At 37.9% G+C, this 7859-nt stretch overlaps 1 long non-coding RNA gene across 4 annotated transcripts; it reads right to left on the bottom strand.

The window, feature by feature from the left end:
• Nucleotides 1-221: 221 nt before the first annotated feature.
• On the bottom strand, nucleotides 222-2999 carry LOC311288125. 4 transcript variants are annotated; one of them, XR_014626883.1, is made up of 6 exons: nucleotides 1919-2999; nucleotides 1447-1498; nucleotides 1187-1251; nucleotides 1025-1086; nucleotides 844-941; nucleotides 222-625 (listed from the first exon to the last, which is right to left on the bottom strand). It is a non-coding gene; the product is annotated as an uncharacterized lncRNA (long non-coding RNA). The 4 variants fall into 4 exon arrangements; XR_014626881.1 differs by having other exon boundaries at nucleotides 1187-2999; XR_014626882.1 differs by having other exon boundaries at nucleotides 1025-1251; nucleotides 1447-2999.
• Nucleotides 3000-7859: the final 4860 nt, after the last annotated feature.

The raw sequence follows: 7859 nt of genomic DNA, 5'->3' as shown, positions 1-7859 counted from the left end.
AAATTAACACATTATGTGCTGTCCTTCACTGCAAACATTTTTGAAAACATACATAAAACCATAAACAAAACATTAGCATTTGACTAAATGAATGTAGAGTCATTGCTTGTTTAGCTTATACAAGTATTATAATTAAATATCAACCATTACATTCATAAAACTGCAGAATATAAATACATTTTTAAGCATTCAAAAAGGAAATGTCAAAAACAGGACAAAACACAGTTCTTTTCACAATACAAGACACATAACCCCATCTTAAAAATAATTTCACTTATTTCCAAAAATGTGTTGGATTCATGTACACTGGTGGCCAAAAGAAGTATTTAAGTGTCGTAATGTTTTTGAAAGAAGTCTCTTTGATGCTCAAGAAACATTTCTTATTATTATCAATGTCTGACTGTCTACTCCATCTTTTCTACAGCATAGGAGTAAAAGTCATCATCAAAATAATCTTTAGAAAGCCAACACAATGTTTTTGTCCACCTTTGTGAATAAACGAACTTCTCCAAAGATTGGTTCCTGTTCAGAACTTGATTGACAACATCAGAGTGTTCCCTGGTCTGCATGCGTGCCCACAAACACAAATGTACTCAGTCCTTCAGAGGAGATCCCGCTTCCAAAACTATATGAGAGAGAGAGAGAGAGAGAGAGAGAGAGAGAGAGAGAGAGAGAGAGAGAGAGAGAATATTAGTGTCACATTATTTTTAACCTCCTTTTTTGTTAATTTTTATTATTATTTTCACAAAAACTTAAGAATATATATTTGTAAACAGCTTTTGTCAATAAATAGCATACAAAAGAACTAAATTAAATTATGCCAGATTAAATTTTAATACTTACAAATCCTAAATTCTGTCCAAAAATGCTGAGATCCATAGAGAGAAAGACTGAAATCGATGATTTTAGCCCATTTCAGCTTGTCTGCAGTGAAGGAGTACCTGTTTGAGACAAATACACAGTAAGATACATGCAAGAAATCACTGTGTGATGATCGTTCTCCTTCCTACAGTAGTTAACCCACCTGTGCGCTAAAATTAGGACCTTCCTAGTCAGGTGGAACTGCAATGGTAGAGAGTCTTCTGGCTAATAAAATATAAAAATAATGCAAAAATATAAACTTAAGTTGTTTAGAATGCTAGATTTGGTCTGAATGAATTAGTGAGAGTTTTACTGCAGTGCTTACCTGGATACATTTAATCTGGTGAGACTGAACAAAGACAATGGTCCATCTTCTGATTGGTTCATTTGCTGTGTAATAAAGTTAGACATAATGCAAAGGTCACTTATTTGATATAAAGTTAGCCAATTTTATAGAGATTTTATGAGATATTGTAAGCTACCTAGTCTGCACCAGTGGCTCAAAAGCAATTTTCACATACCGTATGCTAATCATTTCAGTAAACTTATCTCAAAATATATCACAAATGGGCTGGCCTAACTTACCTCTGGAATCTTGCTAAGTCACTGGCGCGAATTGGTGCTTTGTTGCAGTTGCCTATAAACACAAAAATGGAAGTGAATATTAAATTACATTAAAAAAAAAAATTTAAAAAAAAAATATATAATATGGTATAGTTTGCAAACTAATGCTAAAACTATAAAGGTTCTCATCAGTAGGCCAAACATTAGGCTATAAACAGAATTTCACATTAGTTTATTCACATTTATTGTTAATGTAAACGCGTTGCTCGTTGGCATATTTTAACTCGACAATTCAATAATCTAACAAAGTGTGTAAAACGAAACGTTCGCTCAGTTTACCATGGTAAAGTTCGTTACCGCCATGTTGACGACGAGTAACGTCAGGCTAACGTTAACGTTATAACATACGTTAAACTGGGCACAATCCTGTCAACACCCAGTCTATGGTCAACATACACAGAATGTTTTTTTTTTTTTTTTTTTTTTTTTTTACCTTGCTTGCTGATCCCTCTCTCGGTGAAGTGAATTCCGTCTCTTCCCCGGGCCAGACACGAACGTCGCGATCCAACAAAAGACAGACCCCATTACCTACACTGGATGTCTGTCTGACGCGACACGACAAATCCCAGACAGTGTAGTGATGCGCCGCGGCCGTTATATTTCACACGTAGTCCGATACGAGTCCAAGCGCTCGCGCTAGTTCTTACAAGGGATAAACAGGTTTGCATTTAAAGGTCCGGTCGCTTCAATGTGTCCAATATAGACAGCCTCTGGCTATTATAGCGTTGTAGACACGCGGTGTAAGGCAAAAATTAGGAAATAAAAAGCACGGTGGAATGGTGCCAGCCAGAGAGGCAGTTACGTCAAATACAGTAGTATACAGCAAATTTAAAAAATACAGTAAGTCTCTGTATGTGGTGTTAGACGTCACAGAAAATTCCCATGATGCAATTGGAATCACAGTTATTTACTGTAAAGAGAAATAGCAGTATAATACTGGGGGATTTAAAGTAAATAACTGTAGAAATTACAGAAAAGTCTAACAGTGTACTGTCTATCAGTATTTGTCATATTCTTAAAAAAAAATTGTTAAGTAAAGGGGGACAGAACTTGTGTGTCAACAATTTTTGTGTAAATAAATGTATTATAATAGGCTTATATAATTCCTAAAAAGGTGGGTCGCGGCTTGATGACCATGCGGAAATGTGGGTCCCATGGCCAAACTATTCAAAACATCATTCTATGTTGTGATAATCGTAATTAATAATCACAATTACAATTTCAAGGGAATAATCAACAATTATCATTTTTGTCATAATCGTTCAGTCCTACTTATTAAAATAAAATGTGAATGCATTTTACATTAATTGTTGTTTACTTGTTTGTTTATATCTATAATTAATTGATACCTGATTCCCTTACAAGAATTTTTGGCTAAAAAGTTACTGAATCGATTTCAAGTCACTGAATCGTTTCGGATCGGATCGTTCTAAATGAACCAATATCGTCCTTGAATCGTATCGACAACCATGAATCGCGAATCGAATCGAATCGTTGTTAAAACGAATCGTTACACCCCTAATATATATATATATATATATATATATATATATATATATATATATAACGTTAGATATGAGCAGAAATTGCTAAACAAAAGCTTATTTGATGTGGCAGTATATTCTACAGTAGCCTAAAAACTGTTTAATACGTTGCTTATACAAATATATTTTATTTCAACATATTTCAGTCGATTTTTACTCATCTCAGTAGGCTATAGCAAAGCAGTTTATTCTTTCACACACAGACGCGCGATTCATATTTAGGCTAAACAGTCTTTACAAATATGTACCCTTCATTCATCTCACAGAAAGGCGAGTCATATTATAGAAATGCGATTCATCTTTTTGCGGTTTGCATAGGCCTACACTAACGTTATTCCATAACGTTATTCCACATCAACACTTGAGAAAAGAAAACAGCCTACCTCACTCAGCGGGATCTGCTCCTCATATCAGGAGATATTGCTCCTCATATCAGCACTGTTCTGAGGAAAGTTTTCTCCATAAGGTAGGCTATATTATGCCTCACTCGCGGCGCTTTGTTTACAGCTGATGTGGGGGCGTTTCACAGACTGAAATGGTTCTCAGAATTTGCATTTGAATAGCACGCGCTCTCCGGGGAGTGGTCACATTACTTTTGAATGGCTCGTAATGAGCTCGACTGGAGTCGCTCTCTTTTTATACAGATTACAGAAGCTGAGAATATTTGTTTTTTATATAAATTACTTCATTTAAAAGATGCGATCTCAAGCTTTATGCCCGTGGGTCTGTTTGCCTGTTTGACTGAATTTTCGCGGAGTTATAGATCATTTTCGAACGTGTTTCAAATGGGAGTTTACTGACAGAGAGAAGGCAGAAATCGCATCATGTTCATTTTTCTTTATTTGTCAAAAAGCAAAACACTTTATTTTTATTGTGAGTATACAGAAAAAAAATAGAAACTGAACAGGATCGATTGATGTATTACACGAAAATGAAAGATCAAAATTAACAGAGCATTAAGTGTTTATTTTTCATTGCTAAAAAAAAAAAACGAGCAAAACGCGCGGGCGCGTTTTTGGTCCCCAGAGGGTTAAATTCTCTCAATAACTTTATCAACTTTATAAACTAACTTCACAACTTTTACTTGCACTGATATAGCAATACTTTTTCTTTTAGTTGTCCTCTTTCATAGACAGCTATTTTCTTCTTGCTGTGTAAATTTGTTTAAATTCTTAATATTTTTTTTAATCTCGTAATATTCTGCAGAAGAGAGAAGTGAATCGTGCTGCTTCTCTCGCGAGAAATGAATCGCAGTTTCACTCTTCCTCAGCATGTGATTTGGCTGTTCGCTACTGATGTCACAACTAAACTCAGGATCAAAGCCTGAGTTGACAGAGAAAGTTGATGATAAAGGTACCAACAAAGCCTGGTTGGATTGGTTTGGTTTTGTCATCTCGTAACTAATCCTGTAACCCTGAGTTTTTTTTTAACTACCATCATGGGACAGAGTGGCCCGACCTCCTCAGCACCGCAAATTGTCTCAGCAGTGATGGCTCTCCGACAGCGCATCCCTCCTTTATTCCCGGGTTTCGGCACCAATGTAACAAGGTATGTTGTTCAGGAAAGAAGGAGGCGAGAACCGGCGAACGTTTCACTTTAATAATAAAACAAATACAAAACGAAAAATGACGAAAGCAAAAGCGGCAGCCCCTCATGGACAACTGCTGCACACACATAAACAAAACACAACACAAATAGTCCAGGCCTGATCCTCTCTCGTCCTTCTCTGTCGTCGCTCCTCCTTAAATGCTTCCGAAGCTCCTCCATGAGGAACTAGAGATATATGCGGCACGCAGGTGTCGCTCATTGTCAGTCACGCCACCGGCCTCGCCCCGTTCTCACAGCCCTCAGTCTCATCCTGCTTGCTACAGAATTCCAAAAGCCAACACTTGCAATTAGATTGCAAATTAGATCATCACATGGAGCAAATGTCTAGAATGTCTAATTTTACATCCTATTTTTTAGCAATATCAGAAGTTATAGCCTTAACTGCATTCACCATGTGACTGAACAGCTACATTAGCGGTGTTGCTAATAACCATCCATCCATTTAACAGTGAGTTGTAAATAAAGCTGTTATGTATAAAAAGGCAAAGAGATTAAACAAAGACCCTGGTGATAGATGGTTAAAAGCCTTCAGGAATAACCTTCAGGGAGTTCGGATAGGGAGAGGATATGTACATAAACGCACACAGACACAGACACAGACACATATTTAGTGAACACATACCAAAACATCATCATCATTATCTTTTCCATTTAGTTTTGGCAAGTATTCTTGTGAACCTCATCTTCAAATATTCGAATGTGAGAATATTTTCATAGCTCCCCCTGAAAAGTAAGAATGGTCAGGCCAAGATCAACAGGACACAAGCATATCACATTTAGCTTGTGAGGGGAGATGGTGGGAGAACTCAGTTTGTTTTCCTCCTCCCTCTCTAAATTTATATCTGCCTTGAAAATGAATCTGTATAAGGTCACACTCCAATCAGGATTCCCACAGCATTCCTGTCTAAATGTAAACTGAGAAAGCTATCAGCCTGAGCCAATGTGTGCCTTATTGAAATAAATGAGACTTCATTAGGAGAGCAAAATAGATGGCATTGCACATTGAAATTGTCTCACTGATTTCTCACCAGCACATGCCAAGATGGGGGTTGCTGTATGTTCTCTTGATCCTCATAAAAGACGAGGCAGATGTTGTGTTGAAAATTTCCTTTTACAATAAATGATTGCTTCCTCCGCTTTGACTTAATAGAGGGGTAAATTCCTCCCAAAATTCAAAACAGAGGGTCTGTTCTACCGGATTCTGTCGGAAATCTGCAGATAGATGCGCACGCGTCCAGATGCCTCCTGCTTGAAGCTAGTGTGGCGAAATCCCAAAAAGAAATGTGTTAGCAATTGAAGCCAATGCCTCATATCTTCTGTACTGACATTTTTATTCGTTTTAGCACGTGTGAAAGGAGATGAGATGGTTAAAGAGATTGACCCTGAAGCAATGGGCAAACTACAGTCAAACAGGGTTGTTTTGAATTATAGGTGTGCATGAAGTGAAAAAATGAGGCGTGCAACTACGATAGAATGAAAGAGGTTTAAATGGGAGCCAAATAAAAGACAGAAAGCCTGCCTGCACACATCTGGACAGAGCAGCGTGCATTGGTTTAAGCGGAACCTCATACATCAATGAGCCATTTCAGCACATTGACTTTAAGGTTATTGGCTTTGGATGTTATAGTGAGGGCAATCGTTTTCAGGAGAAGACATCTGCTTGGCTTTGGCTGCGGTGTGAAGCTGGGATGTTCACCAAGGACGATAACTATAACTATAACATTTTAATAATCATTCTAATTCCATGACAATAGGGAAGTCCACACCACAGATATAATGATAACGACATTTTAAATCACTTTCAGAACAATTTTTTCCAGCTGATGAACAGAATGTTATTGTATGTTAGTGTAGACCTAGTGTGTCCAATCCTGCTCCTGGAGAGCCACTGTTCTGCAGAGTTTAGCTTCAACCCCAATTAAACACACCTGAACCAGCTAATCACAGTCTTACTAGGCATACTAGAAACTTCCAGGCAGGTGTGTTGAGGCAAATTGGAACTAATCTCTACAGTGGCCCTCCAGGAGAAGGTTTGAAAAATATTTTTTTAGTTTTCCTTCTAGTTATATTCAGGCCATAATTCTACTGGAGGAGGGGACCCCTGATCAGACTTATGAGTCCGGGTGTCAAGGTTACAACAAAAGACTGCAATTACCTCCTCAGATTATAGATCCCAAGCACAGAGACGACGTGTGGATTTTCAGTCTGTATGCAAGCTCTTTTGTGTTTGGCCTTCGCTGCTGTTGTCATGGAGCCTTGAGAGTGTGCGTGTCTAAAGGAACCGTTTTTGTGTCTGGCATGCATCTGGCATGATTGAGCATTATGAAACGGCTTTCTCACATGACAAAAAAGCGACTGTTTTTAGCTTGTTAGGCGAATGTGCTCGCAATATGTGTGCGTGTGAGCCAAAAAGACTTTGAGACCTATTCAAAAGAGCACAAACAGAGCCGTGCAAAGGAAAGGATAACAGAGTGTCCAGTCATCGATTCCCATTTTTAGAAGTGGCTGTGCTCTTTCCGAACTGAATGGCTGCGGAAACACATACTTCTCGCAGTCAGCGTGTGACTATGTGTCCGTTTGACTCATAAAGCTCATCTTTTACTTGCAGAGTCTTTAGAAAAAGTTCACGTCTGGAGTAATTTCGTCAATGATCCGCAAAGACCTGTCTGGCTAGCAGAGGGGTCAGGTAGTGTGATGTATCATGCAGTACTGAACAGCACCTGTGTTCAGTATTCAGGGCACTCTAACTCAACTCAAACTCTAACTGAATGTACAAAAAGAGAGAAAATACACTTTGATCCTAAGGACATGATGATGTATGAAACAGATGCATATGAAAAATAATGCCATCATCAACAATAAACAGCATATAAATCAAAACGGCCTAATGTTACTGAATGAAATGTCGACTTAGGAAGTGGTTAGGACTGTGAAGCTTTGGGGGTGTTGATGGACTCGATGTTTGATTTTCAAAGCTAACGTGATATGAACATTATTTGCCTCCTAAAACAAGAGGCAAACATTTTACTCTGATAGGCAAATCATTTGCATACAAAAGTTGTAGTGAGATGCACATAAACCTCAACACATCAATAATTTCAAACATGGTGATGATCAACAAATGTTAATTCAGTAAAAATATGAACTCTGGACCATATGACAGCTAAATAAAGAGACAACAGCCGCAGCATACATTTAGCCAGTAAATGCAAAGCAATTATA

Source organism: Rutilus rutilus, assembly GCF_951802725.1.
Source record: "Rutilus rutilus genome assembly, chromosome: 3".
Taxonomy (NCBI): Eukaryota; Metazoa; Chordata; class Actinopteri; order Cypriniformes; family Leuciscidae; genus Rutilus; species Rutilus rutilus.
This window is presented reverse-complemented; position numbering and strand designations above follow the sequence as displayed.